General features: G+C 51.4%; 1 protein-coding gene and 2 pseudogenes across 1 annotated transcript in view; 1 reads left to right on the top strand and 2 right to left on the bottom strand.

Moving 5' to 3' along the window:
• Window positions 1–23,436, bottom strand: part of LOC149120855 (protein Aster-A-like) — a 426,501-nt gene that overhangs the window by 28,950 nt on the left and 374,115 nt on the right. The gene's annotated exons all lie outside the window — the stretch shown is intronic.
• Window positions 8,530–9,621, top strand: LOC149120856 (histo-blood group ABO system transferase pseudogene; annotated as a pseudogene).
• On the bottom strand, window positions 17,598–18,523 carry LOC149120857 (histo-blood group ABO system transferase 1 pseudogene; annotated as a pseudogene).

Here is a 23,436-nt window from a genome sequence, read left to right on the forward strand (position 1 = left end):
AAGGGAAAGAATTGATAAAGACGTCAGAGGGAGACTCAAAGACAACTTGCTAGGTTCCGGTGTGGTGTCCCTAGCGATGTCATCAGAGTCAAAGCCAAATTTGGCCACCTGTCTGAAGAGCGGCTACCTACTCGAGTGAAGGCGACTGTGGAATCCGTGGCAGGTGGGCCAGAAAACAGGACACCGGGCGGAGTAGCTCTCCGTTGCTGTCCATCAGGACCCCAGGATTTCAGCTGAGGGGTGGTTCCTGGTTCAAAGGGGAGGTTTTAAAATTGGCTGGAGCAGCTGAGCATGGAAGCAGGTGGAGTGGTGGAGACGTGGCCTTGGTACGGGAGTGTCTGCTCCGGCTGGCCTGGCCCTGGCGGATGGGGGGAAGCTCACACGGGGTCACCCTGGAGCCAAGAAGATAGAGTGGTGTCTGCGCCAATTATAATGCAGTCTGCAGCTGGACTGCCTGGGATGGTGGAAGCAAGTGTGGAAGCCATGACGGGCCGGCCGGGGAGACAGGGCTACAGGTGGAGGGGGCTTGAGGAGGGCTCTGTGGGTCCCCATAGGAAAAGAAGGAGGAGGCCGAGTGGCCCTGCTCTCTGAAGAGGCCTCGGTGTCCTCAGCCACTTTGTGGTTCCATTAAGGCTCAGTGTTCTCTCCCAAGCCTAGGTCTTCTTCAGTGACCATACAAAGGCGGGTGGTGCAGCCAGCTCTCTCCAGGGCGGCAACAGGGGCAGCTGAAGCATCAGCAGAGGCCTTGGAGGCTTCTCCGTACAGAGCCCGCAGCTGGCAGACGTGAGCAGAGACGGCCTCTTTGCCAGGGTATCTGAAAGCTCTCCTCTCTGGCCCTCCTTCTTTGACCCCGAGGAAGCTGGGAGCTGAGTTGAGGAATGGCTTACCTGTGGGGCTCTTCCTGTCTCCGGTAGCAGGAAGGAGACTATGTCCTGCTGTCGAGAGACAGGCAGCCCCCAGCGGGAAGGGCCGTAAGAGCTGGTGACAGCTTGGCCTTTGGCGAATGAGCTTCCTAGAAGACGTCTGGGATATCTTGCCTCAGCTGCCTTCTGGGTCCGTGGAGTAGAGTTTCCAACTCAGAGAGGCAGGAGCTGCGCCCAGATATGTGATGACTGCAGTTGTCCCCAGGGGCCTAGATGCTGGAGGGACACTCCACTGCCCTGGGGGCTCCTCTCCTGACAGCCCTGCCTTGTGGATACTGTTTGGTCGCCTTCCTCCTCTGACCCCTCTGCTTCGTGCTTCTAGTGGCTTCATCTCAGTCTCCTGATCTGGCAGGGGATTGGCTGTTGCACAGGTGACTGGCTGACCAAGTGACAAAGGAAAAGCGTCCGTTTGTGCCTTGGAGGAGGGATCACTACCAACCCAGGGTGGTTAGAGACTTTGAGGTATAGGCAGAGAGGATCAGTAAGCTTCCCGATGGGACTGTCACCTCTATAGTGTTGCGTAACACTGGTGGGGTGAGGCACACTTCAGTGAAGCTGCCGGGGGTAAAGCCAGCTGGGTGACTCCAGCCACAAGAGGGTCAGTTGACAAGGTGTGCTACTCTGTGGGTGGGGTCCGGGGACTTAAGGGGGGAGCGGGCCGAGGCCTTCGCCCTCAAAGGGCTGGTTGTGTGCTGTTGGATCCTGGGAGCATAGTAGGAAATGGCTCCTCCACAGTGGACAACACACCGATCAGCTTGATGCATGCGGAACACAGGACGAACAGAACACAGGCTAGTGGTCCACCAGTGAGAGGCACAAACACAGAAGTGCCGGAGGGCAGGGGGTAAGGCCCAGAATCTGAACCTCGTCAGGGATTTCTCGTGCTTCCTGACTTTCCCACCCCCGGGCGCAGGCAGTTGGCACCAGACAGTCTTGGCGGTCACAACAGGACTGTTCCAGACCGTGAAGTCCAGGAGCTGGGTAACTGTCACCCCCAGAACGTCACAGCTGCAGGATCCTCAGGGCAGCCTGTGGTTGGGTGTCAGCCAGCTCTAGAAGGCAGAGCCAAGTCAAAGCCAGGCCAGGAGAGCAACCTGGATCCGGCCAGGGAGGGGACTTGGCTGCAGGAGGTCAGGGTAGGACAGGTGCGCTGGGGAGACCAGGGGCTGGCCCTGCCTCGTGTGTTACTGTGTCCCCATGTGACACGGTAGTGACCGGGCCTCCTCAACCACACCCACACAACAGCGGCACTAGCAGCAGCCATGGCAGTAAGAGTGGCATTGAAGATGCCTGTGTGTGTACAGGGCCTGCCACAGCGAATGTGAGTGGAGAATTTCCCCGTGAGGGACTGCTGGAAGCCTTCCTGCTGTCCTCTCTGACTTTAATGAGGCTGCAGAGCCGAGTTTCTCTCGGCCTCTTCCTGTCATGCAACCACCACCGATGACACAGGTGAGCCCCTGCCTCCTGCATTCTGGTAGCCCAAGGCCAAGGCTCAGAACACTGGCTCCCTCGGAGACGCCTCTAGCTCCTCTGTACTTCCTAGAGTCAGTGCACGCCTTCCTGGAAAGGCCCAGTGTGCCCAGCATTGCTGGCTGGACCACGCAGGCTTCTGAGGTAGAGACCTGGATACTGCATCACACCCTTTCCAGGCTGTCTTACTCCAGAGCTCATGCATTTTGCCAGCAGATTTGGTGCCTGTTAACCACACAGACTTCACGTTTCACTGTTTTTTTGATCATCCTTAATGCTACTTACAAATAATGAACACAGGAGGAGGTCATCTTTGGTTCAATGCTTAAGTCAACCATGGACCACACTGGGCTCCAAGATCATCCAAACACAAGGGCAGGGACCACCAACTGTCAGTCCATCTGAATCAGGCATTTTTCCTCCATATGAGCTGTGTAGACTCATAGCTGTTAGCAATCGTCTCTCAGGGGTAAGGACTCCAGATGCACATCAGGTGGGTGCTGAATTGAACCAGACTTAGAATCATTATGACTCAACACCAAAACCTCTTTTAGGATCCCAAGGATCAGTGTTTGGTGTCCTAGCTGAAACAACTACCAATACCAGCTTTTCCAGTCCATGAGCATGGTATAACTTTTCCTGTATTGTGGTCTTTATGAAGTTTTTTTTTTCCTCTCAGTTAATATTTTATATCAAGGTTTCACCAATCACAGACCAAAGATAAAATTTATCCCACAGCTTATTCTTGTAATGCTGATGAGATTAGAATGGTGTTAACATTTCTCTAATGTTGTGAAAACAGAAGAATGTATGACAGAGACCACACTTAACCTGCAAAGCCGATATTTCCCAACTGACCCTTTGTGAGAAAAGTTTGGCAAGCCCTCTTTGGTAGTTTTTGGTGCCTAGGTTTTGTACAGCATTTGCTAATTTATCCCTAGATATTTTACAAGTGCTTTTACCCTATAGTAAGTGATATCTTTTAAATTTCAATTTTCAGTTGTTTACTGGTAGCATATAGAATATATAATTGGTTTTTATGTACTGACCTTGCATGCTGGAGACTTACCAGCTTCCTGCTGCACTTATGGTAGTTTCTTTATAGATTTCTTGTGATTATTTTACATACATATTCATGTTCCCTTTGAATAAAGAGTGTTTTACATCTTCCTGTTTGATGTGCATGCGTTTTATTTCATCTTCACATTTGCTCTGACCTCCAGTAAAATGAGGAATTCAAGTGGAGGTTATGGACATGCTTTTCAGGTTCATATCTTAGAGGCAAAGTGCCCAGTCTGGTATTTACAAAAAGGTTTTTAATAGATGTGCTTCATCCTATAAAGGAGATTCAATTCCCATTTTGTTAAGATATGTTTTTAAAAGGAGTGTTGAATTTTGTCAGTTACTCTGCATTCAGTTCTGAGATAATCATATAGCCTTCATTGTGAATGTGGTAAATTACATTGATTTTTAAATGTTAAACCAACCTTGCATTACTGGAGCAAACCCTCCTTAAGAGGTGGTCATATTAAACCATATGTTTAGGGGCTGGTGCTGTGGCATAGTAGGCATAGTGGGCTAACCTGTAGCACCGGAATCCCATATGGGCACTGGCTCATATCCTGGCTCCTCCTCTTCCAATCCAGTTCTCTGCTATAGCCTGGGAAAGCAGTGGAAGATGGTACAAGTGCTTGGGCCCTTGCACCTGCATGGAGACCCAGAGGAAGCTCCTGGCTCTTGGCTTTGGATCAGCCCAGCTCCAGCCGTTGTAGCCGTTTTAGAAGTGAACCAGCAGATGGAAGACCTCTCTCTCTGTCTCTCCATCTCTCTGTCTATAATTCTCTCTCTCTCTCTTGCTTTCTCTCTCTCTCTCAAATAAAAAAAATTGTTTATAATTTTTATACATTCTTTTTCAATTTATTTTTGTTTGAAAAGCAGAGAGAGAGATGGAGACAGAGACAGATCTCCCATGTGCTGGTTCATGCCCCAAATTCCTACAACAGCCAGGCTGAACCAGGCCAAAAACGAAAGCCAGGAACTCAAGCTGGCTACCCCGATGGGTGGTAGGGACCCAGTCACCTGAGCCACCACCTTTTACCTCTCAGGATGTGCATTGCTAAGAAGCTAGAATTGAGTGCAACCAAGACAGGCACTCTGATACGAAATACAGGCCACAAGAGACATCAAGACCACTATGCCAAATGTCCACCCATTTTTTCTTGATAAACTGAACCTTCTGTTTGTGTGAAATGTCCTTCCTTTCCCCTTACAATGGCATTAGACTTAAATGTCTATTTGTGGAGGGAAGTATAGCTACCCCAGCTCTCATTTGGTTACTGTTGTCTTCAGCTAACTTTCTGTATCCTTTCACTTCCAACCTGTTTGTGTCTTTGAATCTAAATGATTCTCTTCTAGATAACATACAGCAGGCATTCCTTAAATGACTCCAGAATTGATGCCACAAAGTGGAGCCAGAGGAGGAGTTTGAAGCTCTGGGCCCAGCAACACAACTCGGCATGTGAGACTTGCCGTAGTTACATGTGGGCCAGCTGAGCTCCCCACTGGGTGGTGGCGCTGGGATAGACAGGCATGGCAGTACCAGCTAGGCTCAGCAGCTGTGCCATACCCCAGAATCACACCTCTGTGTTTCCCATGTAACAGTGCTGGCAGTAAGGGTCCCCTTCACCCACTATTTTACACTGGACTCACCACAGCCATGGACATGGGAGGAAGTGGTCCCATTTAAAAAAAAAAGACTTTATTTATTTATTTGAGAGGTAGAGTTACAGACAGAAAGAGGGAGAGACAGAGACAGAGGTCTTTCATCTACTGTTTCACTCCCCAACTGGCTGCAAAGGCTGGAGCTGAGCTGATCCAAAGCCAGGAGCCAGAAGCTTCTTCCAGGTCTTGCAAGGTGGGTCTTGCAAGGTGGGTGCAGGGGCCCACGCCCATTAAGTGAGATTTTTTTCCCCTAAAGAAACTTATTATTTAAGGAATACAAACTTTATGCATTTCATAAGTACAACTTTAGGAATATATTGATTCTTCCCACCATATCTGCCCTCCCACCCACTCTCCTACCCCTTCCACCTCCTCCCTCTCCCATTCCCAGTCCCATTCTCTACTAAGATCCATCTTCAATCAACTTTATACACAGGAGAGTACTCCCATTTTTAAGGCACGAATCAGGAGCCCAGAGGTGGTCTGTAAGGTGCGTTAGACACCGAGTTATGTGAGCTGGTCTCTCCAGCACTGGGCGCAGGGGTAAGTCCGCTGCCCAGTGGCTGTGTGACGTTCTGCACGGGTGACTCCCCCACGTGCAAGACTGGGAGGATTACTTCCATGTGTCAAGGCTGGTAGGAAGCTAAAATCAGGCAGATGACACATGTGGCCAGCAGCTCCTGGTCCACAGAAGTGCCCAGACACCCCTGCCGCAGTGATGTCACCCCCCGCCCTGCTCCGAGTTCAGTGGAGGCGCTATGTCCTGAATGCACGCAACCATAGCCCCGGTCAAAGTCGTGGACAGTCTCTGTCGACACGGTCATCCCCCGAAAGCCCAATCACAGGTGAAACACTTAGCCGTGAATCACGAGACAGTTCCTGCTCAGATCTTAGAAATAATGGCGAGTGCCAGGCTGCTGGGACGACCTAGGGAGGCTGCAAGTGGCTTTCTTACGGCTCCAGGCCACAGCGTATCAACACAAACAGCCCGATCACACTGTGCACTGAGAAAGAGGGGATTCTGAAAGCCGGTGAGGTCCCAAGGGGTCAGAGACGTCCAGTCGTTCTGCAAAACCCTCCTGGGGAAAGGAAACTTTGGGGTACGACGGATCGCTCTCAATCTCCTACAACCCAAGAACGTCCCCAGGAGTGCCTGGGCCACTCTCAGTATGCTTCCTCCAGCGCAGTACGGAAAGCGGAGGTGACTTCACCATGGAGGGGCGAGGGCGCCAGTCTATAGCTGACGTAAAGGAGGCCCTGCCAAGGCTCTCAGTGAGTCTGTGGGCACCAAGGAGAGGGTAGGAGTGGTGCTGGCACCTTCTGACTCCCATCTTGAAGCTCATCATAATCCTCTGCCTCTCATCTTGGAGCGTCTCGTGCCTCGGGATCAGTGGTAAAGGGGTTATCCTAGGGTGGCTGCCATGTCTCCTGTCGGGTGAGCCACAGAATAGTCTGCAAGAATCTCTAAGAATCTCCCAAGGGCAAACAAGGTCAGGAAAGCCTGGGATAAAGAGTTTGGGGAATTATGACAAAAGAACAGGTGTTTGGACAATGAAAGCTGCTGGTATCAAAGTTCTGATGAGGAGGCAGGCATCTGGGACGGAGAAGCTGGAGCCAGGAGACCAGCCCCAGGAGGTCTCATGGAGACAGGAGAGCATGGAGGTTCTCAGGCTAGTGGGCACGCACCTGCCGCAGGGGTCAAAGGCTCCCTCGGGTCTCCACTCCTGGTCCTTCCCTGCTCCAGGGCTGGTCCTGGTCCTCTCTACCTTTTCATTCTGTGAGGTTCTTTAACCTCCACTGTTCCCAGGGAAGGGTCATGGTGAGCAGGGCAACATGTCTCCCCTCCACTGGTCCTGAGGTTCAGGGGACTCCCCAGGGACCAGGTGCACGGCCAAGCCACAGCCGCAGCACATGGAGGACCTGCTCCTTGCTCTACTGTGATTTCATCATCCAGGCATCTGCAGCCTCACGGGGTTGTCCTGGTATTTTGCCAGGACATTGTCATCTCAGTCAGGAATGACTGTGCTCACATGGTATACACAGCGGGGAAAAGTCGCAATCCTGACCACAAAAGGCAAAAGGGCCATCCCTCAAAATGTACTCATCAAAGCCCTTCAGCCCTTCCTCACCTAACAGACTCACAACTCCCCTAAGAAGGTTCCAGAACACCGGGACACATCTTGCCTGAGGCCACCCTCTCCTGTGATGGCCAGAAGCAAAAGTGTCACGGAGCAGCTTCCCAGAGGAGGGGACAGACGCTCCCTACCCACCCTGGGACCCTTTTCCACCTGCTGTTCATCGCACAGAGGGGCAGCAGGGGTCCGTGTCAGAGCCTTCGTTTGCCAGGAGGGTCATGCTGGGATACTTGGGAGGTGTACGTGTGGGCAACAGGATGAGCCCAGAAGTCCCCCATGAAGGGGGACTCAGCCTCCCTTCCCCAGCGTGAGGGCTCTGTCTGGAAATCAGTTGATGCGGAAGCCCAAGGCAGGCTACCAAAGGAACCAGACTTGGGAAAACAGCCCAAAAGTCGAAATCCCAAAGAATATCCAGGCGAGGCCATGGATCAGAATATAGGTGGCCAGGGATACGCTCCCAGATCCCGGTTGACCCAGTGGGTTCGGTGGTTGCCACTTGGCCGTGCACACATGGTCCGTCACGCATGCTTCTGAGCCCATTTGCTCCCCGGTGAGGAGGAGGACGGGGCTTCCACACGCACGCCTGTTCTGCAGAGCCCACAGGTAAGGCACGTGCAGCGTAGCAGCCTATGCAAAGCATGGACCTGCAGCCAGCTAAGGAAACTCAGTGTCGGGTAAGCGATTGTTAGGATGAAGGAAAAGAGCCCTTGATCAGGTCTTCGTCTCCCCTGGGAGGGTTCCCGGGTCAGGCTTTGTGAAAGATGGTCAAGCACATCAGGCACAACCAGCTGTGGCCTTGAAGACAGTCTGGTCTCAACCATATGGATTTTTTTTTCTAGAAAACGTGGTGCTTATGTGAAGGTTTCTCTACTACGGAGTATCACTGGACCCTGGATTAGGCTCCTTGGTGGCTCCTGCCCTGCCCTGCTTTCATCACAATCTCTGTCCTTACCTGGCTCTGTGACCTCCCTGGGGCCAGTCTCCTGCACCTGTTTCAGGAGCCCTGACTTCCGGCCCAGAAGGTCTAGGCATGCATTGATCGTGGCCTGTCATCTGGTTCTTTGACGTAGCCTCAAATGAAAACGAAGCTGCTGAGACATCTGCCAGCTCTGGAGTCTTCCTCCACCAGGGGACCCTGTATGTCCTGCTGTCGTGTGGCCCTTGCACGGAGGTAGGTTCGAGGAACAGCAGGAGGGGTGTGGGCACCTCCTTGTCCATGCATCGTCCTTTGTGTCACTCAGCATCTAAGAGAGCCCGCCTACATCATCAGCAGTGGAGCCATGGCCAAGCTACTGAAGATACTGCCTGGGCAATGCTACGCATCTCATAAAGTGATCGTTCTCCTCCTGACAGGTATAACCTTCACCTTTCACTATTGCTACTGGAATCCGAAGAGCCAGCGTGTTAAAAGCTTGCTGGCTGGGACAGGTTCAGCTGTTGGAGAATCGCACACGAAGTATCTGCAGCCAGATGCACTAACTCCCTCTAGGAAGGATGTCCTCGTCCTCACCCCTTGGCTTGCCCCAGTTGTGTGGGAAGGTACTTTCGACATTGACCTACTGAATGCGCAATTCAAGCTCCAGAATGCTACCATTGGGTTAACTGTGTTTGCTGTCAAAAACTACATGTCTTTCCTAGAGCTCTTCCTGAGGAGTGCGGAGAAGTACTTCATGGCCGGCCACAGGGTGAACTACTACGTCTTCACTGACCAACCCGAGCTGGTCCCTCAGCTCCCGCTCCCCGGCGGGAGGCAGGTGATCGTCCTCAGGACCCAGAGCCACCAGCGCTGGCAGGACATCAGCATGCAGCGCATGGGAGCCATCAGCCGCGGCGCCCGCCAGCGCTTCCTCAAGGAGGTGGATTACCTGGTGTGTGCCGACGTGGACATGGAGTTCAGGGACCACGTGGGCGTGGAGATCCTCTCCTCTCTGTTTGGTACCATCCACCCGGACTTCATGGCGGTAAGCCGGTACTCCTTCAGCAATGAACGCCGGCCTGAGTCGCAAGCCTACATCCCTGAGGACGAAGGGGACTTTTATTACATTGGGGCCTTCTTTGGAGGGTCAGTAGCAGAGGTTTACAGGCTCACCGAGGCCTGTCACCAGGTCATAATGATAGACAAAGCCAATCACCTGGAGGCCATATGGCAAGAAGAGAGCCATCTGAACAAGTACCTGCTTTACCACAAACCCACCAAGCTACTCTCTCCAGAATACATGTGTGACCATGACCTGTTGCAGGATATGCAACATCGAAAAAAGCTGGGCTTGTCCAACATCGTGAGGCGGATTCGAATTTTTGCCCTACTCAAAAATAAAGAGGTTAAGTCAAATAATGCTTCCCAGAAGGTTCAGAGTACTGATGGACGATGAGCCCCCACTGCCCTCCTCACATGCCGCCCTGATTAAAATCAATTTTACAAGCAATGATAATTCTCCACCTCTTTTTGCCATATGGCTGAGAAAAGCTGCTAATGCATTCCACCATTTTTTAAAAGATATATTTATTTATTTGAAAGGCAGAGAGAGAGAGAGAGGTCTTCCATCCACTGGTTCACTCCCCAAATGGCTGCAACAGCCAGAGCTGGGCTGATCTGAATCCAGGAGCCAGGAGCTTCCTCTAGGTCTCCCATGCAGGTGCAGGGACCCAAACACTTGGGCCGTCTTCCACTGCTTTCCCAGGCACATTAGAAACAGGGAGCTGGATCGAAAGAGGAGCAGCCAGGACTTGAACTGGTGCCCATATAGGATGCCAGCACTGCAGGCGGCAGTTTTACCCTCTATGCCACAGTACCAGCTCCATTCCACCATTTTTGTAAAATTCAGGCAGATCTAGCACTATCTCCCTCCCCTCGGTTTCTCTCTCTCGCTCTCTCGCTCTCTCTCTCACACACACACACACTTAGACCCTGATTGCACAGATCACACATGAATTCCCAAGCTGCCATGACCTTGAGCTTCTCCTAATACCCTGTAGGAGATGAGTAAGGGCAGTGGGCTGAGCCTGTACTGGGCCACAAGGGATCAGAGACGATTGCCCAGAAGAAATGAAGGGCCCCTGTTGGTGTAGCCACGCCTCTGGGGACACGCCATCCCTCAAACGCCTGCAGATGAACGTGGATCCTTGTTGTCGAAGCCGCAACAGCCCTGGGGTGTGCAGGAAGCTCATTATCCAAAACAAAGATGATCCGGTGTCGCTCCCCCTCTTCGTGGAGGAGCAACACAGGACCCTGCGCTGTTCTTTTCGTCTGCTCGGCCCTCCCCGGGTTGGCTGCTGGTTCTTCCCGGGTTGGCTACTATCCCTTCCACCTCCGTGGAAGGGCAGTTCCCCCTGGCCACATTCCCCACTTCCGCAGGGGAGCGGCACACCGCCGGCCGGCTCTTCTCGGGGGCTGCACAGGTGTTCCTTCAGCTAGATGTTCCCCTTAGATGTTCCCTGGTGCATGCCGTCTCTCTCCTCCTTTATAGTCCTCCTCCGCCAATCCTAACTCGGCTGCCCACACGCCGAGTACACTGCTCTCCTCCAATCAGGAGCAAGTCCTACAGTTTATTAGCTGAACTGGAGGCAGCTGTGCGGAAGCTGTTTACTTCTCTCCCAGCGCCATATTGTGGGAGAGCAGATGCATAGAATAAGTCTTAATTCCAGTAACTCAGTCCAGTCCGGGCTGCTCCCCACAATCCGGTGCTTGGACGAGCCCGTGCTGATCTATTACTGTTGTTAACTCAGCTCCGTAGTTCGTATCAGGTGCGGTTTCTGTGCTGTACATCGTGTGAGTCTCAGCAAAACCAGAATGACCTGAGTTCACCAGGACGTAAGCACGTGCGAGGTTTACTGCCCTCCAAAGCCCCTGCGCTCCCCTCTGCATCTCTCCCTCCCTCCCCCCATAGCCATGTAAATCATTGGCTTTTTTGTCTCCAAGAATGTCACGTGGTTGGAACTACACAGCAGGTAGTCTTTTCAAGTTGCCTTCCTGCACCTAGTGTGCTAAAAAAGCAATTATTAACAGACCCAAATATATTCTGTGCCTCTATGCTTTATAAAAATAAGAACCCAAAAGCATATAAATTAAAATTATTAATTAATAATTAATTATCATAATATGATAAAATGTAATAAGTAAATAATGTTCAACAGTATTTATAGGTTGTTTTCATTTTTCATATATAAGAAATCAACTAGGGTGGGCTTTTATTTACAAAAGATTTATTTTTTATTTATTTGAAAGACACAGTTACACAGAGAAGTAGAGTCGGGGGGAGAGGGAGGGAGAGAGAGAAAGAGAGAGACAGAGGTCTTTCATCTGATGGTTCACTCCCTAGACGGCCACAATGGCCAGAGTTGAGCTGATCCGAAGCCAGGAGCCAAGAGCTTCTTCCAGGTCTCCCACGTGGGTGCAGGGGCCCAAGGACTTGGGCCACCTTCCACTGCTTTCCCAGGCCATGGCAGAGAGCTGGATCAGAAGTGGAGCAGCCAGGATGCGAACTGGTGCCCCTATGGGATGCCGGTGCCTCAGGCTGGGGCTTTAACTCATTGCACCAAAGCACCGGTCCTTAGGGCAGGCTTTTAGCACAGTGGCTTAAGTCACTGCTTGGAATACCCACATCCCATACTGCAGTGCCTGGTTCACAAGCTGGCTGCTCATCCAGCTTCCTGCTGATGCACATCCTGGGTGGCGGCAGATGATGGCTCAAGTGCATGGGGGACCCATAGGAAGTTCCTGGCTCCTGGCTTCACCCTGGCCCAGCCCTGGTGTTGCAGGTGTGAACCAGCACATAGAAGAGCAATCTCTCTCTCTCTCTCCCTTGCTCTCACTCTCGCTCTCTCTCTCTGCTTATTTCTCTGTATCCCTCTCTCTGTCTCTCTGTCTTTCAAGTAAAATGAAAAGAAGTAAATTTTGGGGCTAGCGTGGTGGCATAGCGGGTAAAGCTTATTTTCCTCTATTCTATTTTGTAATGTATTTACTTATTTGGAAGGCAGAGTTAGAGAGTTGGGGAGCAACTCAGACTAGACTAAGTTACTGGAATTAAGACTTATTCTATGCATCTGCTCTCCCACAATATGACGCTGAGAAGGGAGAAACAGCTTCTACACAGCTGCCTCCAGTTCAACCAATAAACTGTAGGACCTACTCCTGATTGGAGGAGAGCAGCGTACTCGGCGTGTGGGCAGCCGAGTTGGGATTGGCGGAAGAGGACTATAAGGGAGGAGAGAGACAACATGCACCAGGAACATCTAAGGGTAACATCTATCTGAAGGAACACCTGTGCAGCCCCCGAGAGAGCCGGCCGGCGGTGTGCTGCTCCCCTGCGGAAGTGGGGAAGGTGGCAGGGGGCCCGCTCCTCCACGGAGGTGGAGGGACAGTAGCCAACCCGGGAAGAACCAGCAGCAAACCCGGGAAGGGCCGAGCGGACGAAAGAACAGCGCAGGGTCCTGTGTCGTTCCTCTACAAAGACGGGGAGCGACACCATCTACTGGTTCACTCCCCAAATGGCTGTAACAGCCAGAGCTGGGCTGATCCAAGAAGAAGCCAGGAGCTTCTTCCAGGTCTCCCATGTGGGTGCAGGGGCCCAAGGACTTGGGCCACCTTCTACTGCTTTCCCAGGCCACAGCAGAGAGCTGGATCAGCCAGGACTTGAACCCATATGGGATGCCAGCACAGCAGGTGGCAGCTTTACCCTCTATGTCGCAGCACTGGGCCCCGCCCTTCTCCTCTTTTCGTATGTCAAATCCACTTGTTTTCATTGAGCTGTTTTTAGTGGTTGTCCTACATGGAGCGATACCTGATACGAGTGGGCCAGAGAGTTGCCTAGGAGAGCACATGGAAGGAGGACAGAGAAGGACCCATAAGCAAAGTCAGCAATCAAAGGGCACTCCCACGTGGTCAGTGCCTGTTGCAAGACAGAGGGTGGCCCGCTAAGTGAGTATACAAGCAGGGTGGAGTTTAGCATGCATGAGGCTTCCTGGTGCCTCCATGTGCAGCTTAACTTCCTCATGGCCATCATGGCATCTCCTCCTTCCTGGTCTTGAGCGAGAAACAGGTGCACTATGGGAATGCAGCCACACTGGTTGGACAGGCAAGAGGGTGGGGTTGCAATGCAGCACTACAGAGAAGTTATGGAGAAAAAAAACCTTCCAGCTTCATTTATTCCTACCTACCTCTCTACTGAGCTCCCCCCTATCAGTAAGGTAAAAACTTCCTTAAAGCTTTGAAAATGTTCAAGAAGGATTATGCTAATTTTATCCCAACAAGAGGTTATCAGAGGGTGGGGCTATCTGTAGCTTGATTTGTGAAATCCTCTAGTCCATATAGGTCTGTGTCTTTTTTTTTTCCAGTTTGACAGGTAAATGTTGTATCACCTTCATTATGGCCTTTACGATTTATTACAATTGTTATTACAGTTACTATGATTTTATTGTCCACTCCTGACTTCCTCATAATTCCGGCTACCTTCCCTTCTGATTCACAGTCTGTCTCTTCTTCCTTATGCAAATTCCAGATACTAAATTTTCCTCACTGATATCAAGCATTTCTTCTTTCGAGTGAATTTTAGAATAAGCTCCATAGGAGCAAAGATCTTTGTTCGTGCATGACGTAGCTCTTCATCTGTGCAAAGCCTTTTCCTTCTCAGTGAAGTTTTATAGGTGTTAGTATGGCCTGCTCACTTAATGTTAAGTCTGGCAGCGTGACAAGCACTGGATAGGTGTAACAATCAAGACTTAGAGCAAGCAGTAGGTAACGTGAAATGCCTGTTGGCCCAACAGGGAAGAGGAGGGCCCGGACTCAAACCCTGGGTCTCCAAGCCCCAAGTTCAAGGCCAGCTCTCTGCCTGTGACCTTACTGTGCCAGCCTGAAGAAGAAAAATAAGTGCCTGTCTTTCCTATTTTGGAAGGGTGGGGGGGTGGGAGTCATATTCAGCTGAGGCCTGGCACTGTTCTGACCTCTGCAAAGGGGGAGGTGTCTTAGTCCATGCCCGCTGCTATAACAAAACCCCACCGCATGTGCAGTTTACAAATAACATAGCTTGACTGCTCACAGTTCTGGGGGCTGGGGCGTCCCAGGGCAATGTGCTGACGGGCATGCTGTATGGCAAAGGCTCTTTCTTCATGGACGGCACAAAGATCCCTCCAGCCCTTTCACAAGGCTGCGGAACTCCTCCAAGAGGGCGGAGCTCTCGGGTCTAATCATCCCCTGAACTCCTTACCTCTCCGTACTGTTGCCTTAGGGGTGCAGCTTCGACAGTCGACAGGGGATACAGAGCTGCAAACCCTAGTATGAGGTCAACCCTCCCTGTTCTGTTTCAGTTTGCAACGAGCCTAACCCAGTTCTGCCTCGGTTGTCTGCACCAGTCCTCGCCTTCCAGCCATACACCTACCCTACTAGAACTTCCAGAAGGCGGCTCGCTGGGATCAAGTAGTTTGCACTCTCTGCAATCCCCAAGCACACATCTGGGGCCTGGACTGTTCCCATGACAACAGCATTCTGCCACCCACTCCCTTTGTCCTTGGGTCCAGGACCAGCCTGCAAGGCGGGGGTGGGGGGGTGGGGGGGTGGGGGGCGGCCGGTGGGACACAGGAGCAGTTGTTGGAAACAGCCTCTGTGAAGACGGCTCGGCCTCCTTGAGGAGGGGCAGAAAAGGCCCAATGCCACTGGTAGACCAATGGGACTTGAGAGGAGCCCACCAAGATCATCTCCAGTCGTCCCCTCCATCGCTGGAGTCATCTTTTGGGGAGCAAAAGCCCTACAACCCTGCGAAGGCGAAAGCCAGAGAAAAGCTGTGTGTGGGCGTGGCCAGCACGTTGAACCTGCCAGGCTAGTGAACCCTGCAGTGACACTGCGATTCTGTAACGTAATATGGACAAGGAAGCAGCCTCAGGACCATCAAACAGCTTGCCTGAGATCAAACAGCCAGTCTGCCCGGGGCCTGGGTGGCTCCTGGTTCTGCCAGACTGCAGCCCCTTTACCCTGTACGGCTACGCACCTCCCTTCTCCTCTCCACCCCCAAGATCTCCGGCCAGGCCTCTCCCTCCCCCCACAGCACACGGGCCCAGGCACTCCGAGATCAGTCACAGTTACTTTTATTAGAATCAGTCTGCTAAAGACGGAAACAAGTGCCATTGGGCGGATTTCAGCCTCAGGTGTGGAGAGGCAGGAAGTAGACCTCAGATCGAGAGTGGAGACGTCGGTGGCAAAGATTCGTCCTCACACAGGGCTCAGCTTCGTCACATTCAGTGTGCTTATTCCTTTGACCTTGCTGGTGGTGACAGTGCCCTGGGACAGAGTCAGAGGAGGGCTTCAGGGGCTGGCATGGTGGCACAGCAGCTTAAGTCACTGCTTGCGACACCAACAACCCATATCAGAGAGCTGGTTTGGGTCCCGGCTGCTCGGCTTCCAGTCCAGCTCCCTGCTAATGCACCTGGAAAGGTAGCAGAAGACGGCCCGAGTACTTGGATCCCTGCCACCCGTGTGGGAGACCTGGATGGGGGTCCTGGCTCCTGGCTTAGGTCTGGCCCAGACCTGGCTGTTGGGAATATTTGGGGACTATGAGTATTGATTCTACAGAAATAAAAACTATTAGAAGAGAGGCCAGCATTTTGGCACAGCAGGTAAAGCCACCGCCTGCAGTGCCGGCATTCCATATGGGCACCAGTTTGAGTCCCGGCTGCTCCACCTCTGATCCAGCTCCCTGCTGATGCACCTGGGAAAAGCGACAGAAAACAGCCCAGGTGTTTGGGCCCCTGCAGCCACATGGGAGGCCTGTATGAAACTCCTGGCTCCTGACTTCGGCTTGGCTCAGCCCTGGCTGTTGTGGCCATCTGGGAGTGAACAGTGGATGGAAGATCTCTATTTCTTCCTCTCTCTCTCTCTTTCAAATAAATAAATAAATCTTTAAAGAGAGAGAGAGAAGGAGAAAGAAACCAATGTAAGGGGCAGGCATTTGAGCCAGCAGTGAAGATGCCCAGTCCCATAGCCCAGTCCCCGGCTTCAGGCTCCGGCTCCTGTCCTCACTGCAGCTTCCTGCTAATACAGAGGGATCAGGTGATGGGTCCCTGCCACACACGTGGGAGACCATGAGTTACTAACTTCCGGGGGCCAGTGCTGTGGCACAGCGGGTTAACACCCTGGCCTGAAGCGCCGGCATCCCATATGGGCACCGGCTCGAGACCTGGCTGTCCACTTCTGATCCAGCTCTCTGCTATGGCCTGGGAAAGCAGTAGAGGATGGCCCAAGTCCTTGGGCCCCTGCACCTGCGTGGGAGACCCGAAGGAGGCTCCTGGCTCCTGGCTTCAGATCGGTGTAGCTCCGGCCATTGCGTCCATCTGGGGAGTAAGCCATCGGATGGAAGACCTCTCTCTCTCTCTCTCTCTCTCTCTCTCTCTCTCTCACTCTCTCTGCCTCTTTTCTCTCTGTGTAACTCTGACTTTCATATAAATAAATAAATCTTTTTTTTTTTTTTAAAAGAGTTCCTAACTTCCAGGCCCAGCCTGTCTCAGCCTTGGTCCCTGTGGGCATTTGGGGAACGAACCAGTGGATGGGAACATGGGAGAATAGGATCTTTCACTCACTCTCTCTCTCTCTGCCCCCTTTCTCTCTCCCTATCCCCTTTCCTGTCTCCTTCCTTCTCCCCTCCCTGCTTCCATCTCTCCCTAATAAAATAAAAACCAACGCAACAAACCGGAAGCCTCACAACCAGCATCCTTGTTCCTTTGCAGCTGAGTTCAAGGGTCAGAGATCACCTTGACGGAATGGAGGGCTGAAATGACAGGCCAGCCCCGAGACAGCCCTGACCCCTGACGCCATAGCTGTGGAGTAGAGTGCGCGCTGCGAGACCCGGACTCCAGCACGTGCTCTGCTACCACGGCCGCTGCTCACACCTCCCTGAGATCCTGGGAGCATATTTGCAATTTGCCTTAGGGAGAGAAAACGCTCTCCCAAGCTCTTCTTGTGTAAAATAGCTTGTTCAACATGGACATGGGAAAAACACACAACTGGTATTTGGAGCCTTTTACACCTGGAGGGGCCCTGGGAACTATGGGCTATCACGGGCTCACAGGACGAGACCGCCAGCCTCACCCAGCCTGAAGGGCTGCCGGGGAAGCTCCGGGTGGGGAGACTCCAGGTGGCAACTTCTGGAACTCGTGCCCGAGCCCAGGAATCAGGCCTGTCCAGAGGAGTACACACACTTGTGTGTTCACGGGTTGGAGGGGACGCTACGGCTTACTAAGCTTGGAGAGGGGTGGGGTGGGGTGCGTGCTAAACCGCAGCCATTTTGCACACGCAGACTGCGTGTTGGCAGGTTCTCAGGCTACCTGTCCCCTGGACTTCTCCCCGCTTCCCTGGAGGCTTCTGTCACGCGTTCTGGGTTGCTTGGTGATCCTTTGGAGCACCCACTTGTCCTGAAATCTCACGTTCTGGAAGATGGCCGGCAAGTCCATCAGCCTCTTGTCCCACATGTACTCAGGGGAGAGGACCTTGGTGGGTTTGTGGTAAAGCAGGTACTTGTTCAAGTAGCTCTCCTCATGCCACACAGCCTCAACGTGGCGGGCTTTGTCCCTCGCCATGGCCTCGTGACAGGCTGTGGCGAGCTTGTGAACTTCTGGCACTGAACCCCCAAATAAAGCCTCTGTGTAATAGAAGTCCCCCTCGCCGAGCGGAACGTGGGCTTGTGACTGGGGCCAGCGTTCGTAGGCAAAGGTGTCCCGAGGGCGCCCAAAGAAGACAGGGTGGATGGTGCCGAACAAGGCGGAGAGGATCTCCACGCCCACGTGCTCCTGGAAGGTCACGTCCACGTGTGCGCACACCAGGTAATCCACCTCCTTGAAGAAGTGCAGAGAGGAGAAATGGCCGAGTATTTCCATGCGGGGTCCAGACACCTCCCGGCGGCCGGCGGGGGTCGGGACCTCCAGGATGGCCATCTGCCTCCCGGCTCCGAGCCGGATGGGCGGGACGCGATCGGGCTGATCGGTAAAGATGTAGTATTTCACCCTGTGTCCCACCATGAAGTGGGCCTCTGCCGTCTCCAGGAACGGCTTCAGGAAGACCACGTACTTCTTCACGGCAAACGAGGCCAACCCAACGGTGACATTCTGGAGCCAGAAGTGCTCATTGAGTATCTCAATGTTGAAAGTCTCTTCCCACACAATTGGAGCTAACCAAGGTGTCTGGACAAGGACATCCTCCTTAGAAAACAGTAGCAGGTTTGGCTGTGGGTACACCAACCTTGATACGTTCACGACTTCCAGGTGGTTCATTTCTTTAGCAGCCAGACTGGGCCTGGCCAGAGTGTCTTCCAGATTCTGGCTTCTCGGTGCCAGGAAGGTACAGCCCAAGGAGGTCAAGACAAGGGCGAGGAGGAGAAGGCAGATCACATAACGAAAGGAGTGGGATTTTGATTTCTCCAGATGTGTCTGAGGCAGCTGGGCCATGGTTCTTGGGGTCTCCTCCCGGCTGGGAGGGCAACCTCTCCCGGGCAGGGGGAAGCCAGACCTGAGGCCCAGCGACATCTGAGCCTGCCCACACAACCTGCTCATCCGGTAGCCCCTGGAGCTCTCCAAGGCCAATCCTGGGGCCAGCTGAGGGTGGGTTGGAGTCCCAGGAGAACTCCACGAAATCCAGTTTGGCTTTGAGGTGCTGTCAAGGTGGTCCGGTGGTGGCACTCAGTTACCAGCCAGCTAGAAGGTAAGAACCTGAGCAGAGGAGACACTAGGAGTCCTGAGAGAGGCACAGGAGGCGGCAGCAAGGGAGGGGGCCACGGAGCAGGTCAGGGGCAGAGATTGTGATGAAATGAAAGCTGGGCAGGGACCACCAGGCAGGCTGACCGAGGGCTCGGACGCTGCTGCCCTGGCCCGCCCGCGGCACTCAGCAGCTGGGAAACCCTTCCAACTGAGACCAGACTGCCTCGGGGGGCACGTGCAGATAGGCCGCGTGGGTCACCATGGGAGCCATGGCGGAGGGTGCGAGTTAATGTTGGCTTTCTTTTATTCCCCTAATCGTCACTTACAGTTCACTGAGCACTAACTTTTCAGGTGTTGAGCTGTTAGGATTACACTGCTACAGTTAATGTGCTTTATCCTGTTAAATCCTCACAGCAAGCTGGCTTCTCTCGTACATTCTGTTGGTCTACGGATCTGTTGTTAATGCCAGTATTATACTGTTTGATTACTTCTAATGCAGTAATATAATTTTATTTTAAAAAGTAGTTGTGTTTTATTTTTTCTTTTTTTAAATATTTTATTTATTTATTTGAAAGAGTTACACAGAGAGAGGAGAGGCAAAGAGAGAGAGAGAGGTCTTCCATCCAATGGTTCACTCCCTAGTTGGCCACAACGGCTGGAGCAGTGCCGATCTGAAGCCAGGAGCCAGGAGTTTCTTCCAGGTCTCCCACGTGGGTAGAGGGGCCCAAGGACTTGGGCCATCTTCTGCTGCTTTCCCAGGCCACAGCAGAGAGCTGGATCAGAAGTGGACAGCCGGGTCTTGAACCAGTGCCCATATGGGATGCCGGTGTTTCAGGCCAGGGCGTTAACACACTGCGCCACAATGTCGGCCCCTAGTAATATAATTTGAAACCAAGAAATGTGGGGTCTCCAACTTGGCTTTTCTGTCTCATTCTACTTTGGTTATTAGTAGTCTTTTGTGGTTCCCTTTGAAAAGGTGCTAGGAAACTTGAATATCCACGTGCAAAAGAATGAAGTTAGATTTTAGGTTACAACATACACAAAAGTGATTCAAAATGGATCAGAGATCTAAACCTAAGAGCTAAGGGCTGACACGCCTAGAAGAAAACATAGACTGGAGCTTCATGGTATTGGATTTAGGCAGTGATTACCTAGATGATACTGAAAACACAGGCAACAAAATTAAAAATTGACAAAATTAAAAATTTGGAATTTGGGCCGGCGCTGCGGCTCACTAGGCTAATCCTCCGCCTTGCGGCACCGGCACACCAGGTTCTAGTCCCGGTCGGGGCTCCGGATTCTGTCCCGGTTGCCCCTCTTCCAGGCCAGCTCTCTGCTGTGTTCTCTCAGGTGGAGGCACAGCAGATGGATGCAGGGTCCACCTGTGCCTCCAGGGACGCCGACGTCTCTTACAGTGACTCCACGGACCAACTCTCCGAGTCCTGGCCCAAACTGACGGCTTAGCAGCACTGGCTTTTCCAGGCTTAGTCCTTTATGTTTTCTCTCAGTGGTGTTTTATAGCAAGGATCGGCACCAGGGCCTTAGTCCAACAAATGCAGTTCCTAGCTGGTTTGTTATGATCAGCGAGCTAGAATCACATTAACAATCTCAGAGTTGTAGGACACACACACACACACACACACGATATGGGACAGAGACCAAGGCATCCACCAAACCTATCTGGTCTTTTAGGAGAAAGTTTACCACCACTGTTTTAAAAATTTACTTCTTTGAAAGAGTTAGAGAGACAGAGCTTCCATCAGCCGATCCACTCCCTAAACGTCGCTACCACTGTTTTTGTAGTGCTTGTGTATCGGTCTTCCAAAACTTTTGTGAATTTATTCCCAAGTATTCTCTGGGGTTTGTAAATGCTGTTTTAAACGGGATCTTTGGAAGATTTGTTTTCAGCAGTTCATTGATACTATGCAGATAATCCGTGTGTGTGTGTGTGTGTGTGTGTGTGGACTTTGTACACTGAGAGCTAGCTAACACCACTCTTGACTTACAGTCGTTTCTCTGTGGGTCCCTTGGTATTTTCAATTTACATGGTTTGTCTGCATCCTGCTCACTTTACTTCTGTTTTAATCTGCATGCCTTTTATTTCTCTTTATTTCCTCTTGTGCTCACAGGGACGGACAGTCCGCAGGCCCCTCTCCTCCAGGAAGCGCAGCCTGATTCACAGCTGTCTGTGAGTGCGTGCGTCCCAAGTACACGTGCACGAACTGCATGTCAGGTGGGTACCAGCCTCATGCTGGCTTCAAGGGCACAGACATCACTTGTAGTAATTCCATGGGCCAGCTGTTAGGGTCCTAACAAAAACTTGGAATTGGCCAAGAGGAACTTCCCCAACCTTTGAAAATGATACGTGTGTGTATACCCGCACATATGTACACAAGGCATATATTGTTTTATGGTAGTTTTACCAAGAAAATTTTTTGATGTGTTCGCCTTTGTACTGAAACCTTGCTAACTTCATCTCTTCCTGCAGGTTCTCTGTAGGCTCCACTGGGCCTTCTACACACACAGTCATGTTTCCACGCTGAAAGTCCTGCTTCCATTTTAATCTCTGTGCCTTACTATTTCTTCTATATTTGCTACAACATCATAAATATAGAATACAAGCAGAGATAACAGATAGCCTTTTCTAGTTGCTAAGCTTATGGTAAAATTCCTCAGTATACTATCCACTGAAGTTTTTTCGTAGATGTGATTTATCACACACGTGGAATATTCTCTCCCACTCCTACTTGCCTGGGACGTTGTCTAAGTGGTGTGAAAACCACAGCTACTGAAATTAATCATATGTCTGTCTTCTTTATTTTCCTAATATGGTGAATCCCATTGATCAGTGTTATTAAATGTTAAACCAACCTTTGAATTCCTGCAGGAAACCTACTCAGTCATACAAGATTGTTTTATAGTTGGCTGGATTTGATTTACTAAAATATTGTGAGATTTTGTGTCTGTGTTATCGAGGGCTACTAATGTCATTTTCTTGGCAGATTTTGATATGCAGGCTGTGCTGGCCTTCTAGTATGAATTAGGAAAAGTTGCTTCCTTCTCTGTTTTCTGAGTTTGTGAATGTTTGCTATTGGTTCCTGGGGAAAACCGTTCAGACCCACCAGTTTCTCCCCGGGGAGATGACTGTGGCCACATGCTGTCCCTTCCGTGTCCCTCAGATCTGTAACACGTTTTTGAATCTTAATCGTTTGTAATCCCAATATTGGTCATTTCAGTTTTCTCTTTTTTATTTCTTCTTCAATATTTATAGAAGTTTTTCAGTTTTACTAAACTTTTTTATTTTAAGACATTTAGTGTTGCCCTAGATTTTCAGGGTCACAGCAAATACAAGATAATTACTACAACACAATTCTCATGCTAATGTGATATTACCATAAAGAGAAAAGATTTAATGTAGTTCATAGATACAATTCTAAGAATATAGTGATACGTCTCTTCTTCCCTTCTTTCCTTTCTCTTCTTTCTTTTTTTTAAGACTGTATTTATTTTATTTGAGAGGTAGAATTACAGACAGTGAGAGGAAGAGACAGAGAGAAAGGTCTTCCTTCCGTTCACTCCCCAAGTGGCCGCAAAGGCTGGAGCTGCACTGATCCAAAGCCAGGAGCCAGGAGCTTCTTCCCGGTCTCCCACGCGGGTGCAGGGGCCTAAGCACTTGGGCCATCTTCTACTGCTTTCCCAGGCCACAGCAGAGAGCTGGATCAGAAGAGAAGCAGCCGGGACTAGAACCAGCACCCAAAAGGGATGCCGGCGCTGCAGGCCAGGGCATTAACCCGCTGCACCACAGCGCTGGCCCCAAGAGGTTTCTTTATGTCCCAGTTTTGGAGGCTCACAGTTCAGGATCAAGCTGCCTACCTGGCTTGGCTTCTGGTGAGGGTCTTAGAGCAAATAGCATCACCCTGGTGAGAGTACACACAGAGGAGATCACACAGCAGCACAGGAGGATGGAGGAATTTAGGATCCACACCCACTTTTATGTAGATATAGATGTAGATATAGATATAGATATAGATATAGATATAGATACAGATACAGATACAGATATGGATAACAAATCACAGTGACAGGAACCAGCCAGTGCCCCTCGGGAGCTGCGTCAATCCCTTTGGAGGGCAAGGCCATCACCGTTGAATCTCAGAGCCAGGTACTGAATCCACGATTTCCAAGGTGGGGTGCCGGCATCTTCACCACTAGGCTAAATGCCCACCCCAATAGCATTTTCTTGTATTGCTCTTCCAATACCTTCTACATAATTCATCCAGAAAGCTTAATGTTAAAGTAGGTGTGCGCTGGGCAATAGGATGGCTGGCAGTAGCGGGGAGGCACAAAGTAGGAAGATAAAGCCACAAGAAAGCTTGGGTGCAGAAAAGGCTTAGTGACCATACAAGCAAACACGCCTTGACCTTGTCAGAGTGTCTGCTTCAAAACACCTTGATGAATACCGTGGAGCTCCAGCTCCTGAGATGGGTGTGCCTGGACTGTGGCTCCTCTGACAC

The sequence above is a fragment of the Oryctolagus cuniculus genome, chromosome 18 (assembly GCF_051225735.1).
Source record: "Oryctolagus cuniculus isolate XC-2025 breed Fujian yellow rabbit chromosome 18, ASM5122573v1, whole genome shotgun sequence".
In the NCBI taxonomy this organism is placed as follows: Eukaryota; Metazoa; Chordata; class Mammalia; order Lagomorpha; family Leporidae; genus Oryctolagus; species Oryctolagus cuniculus.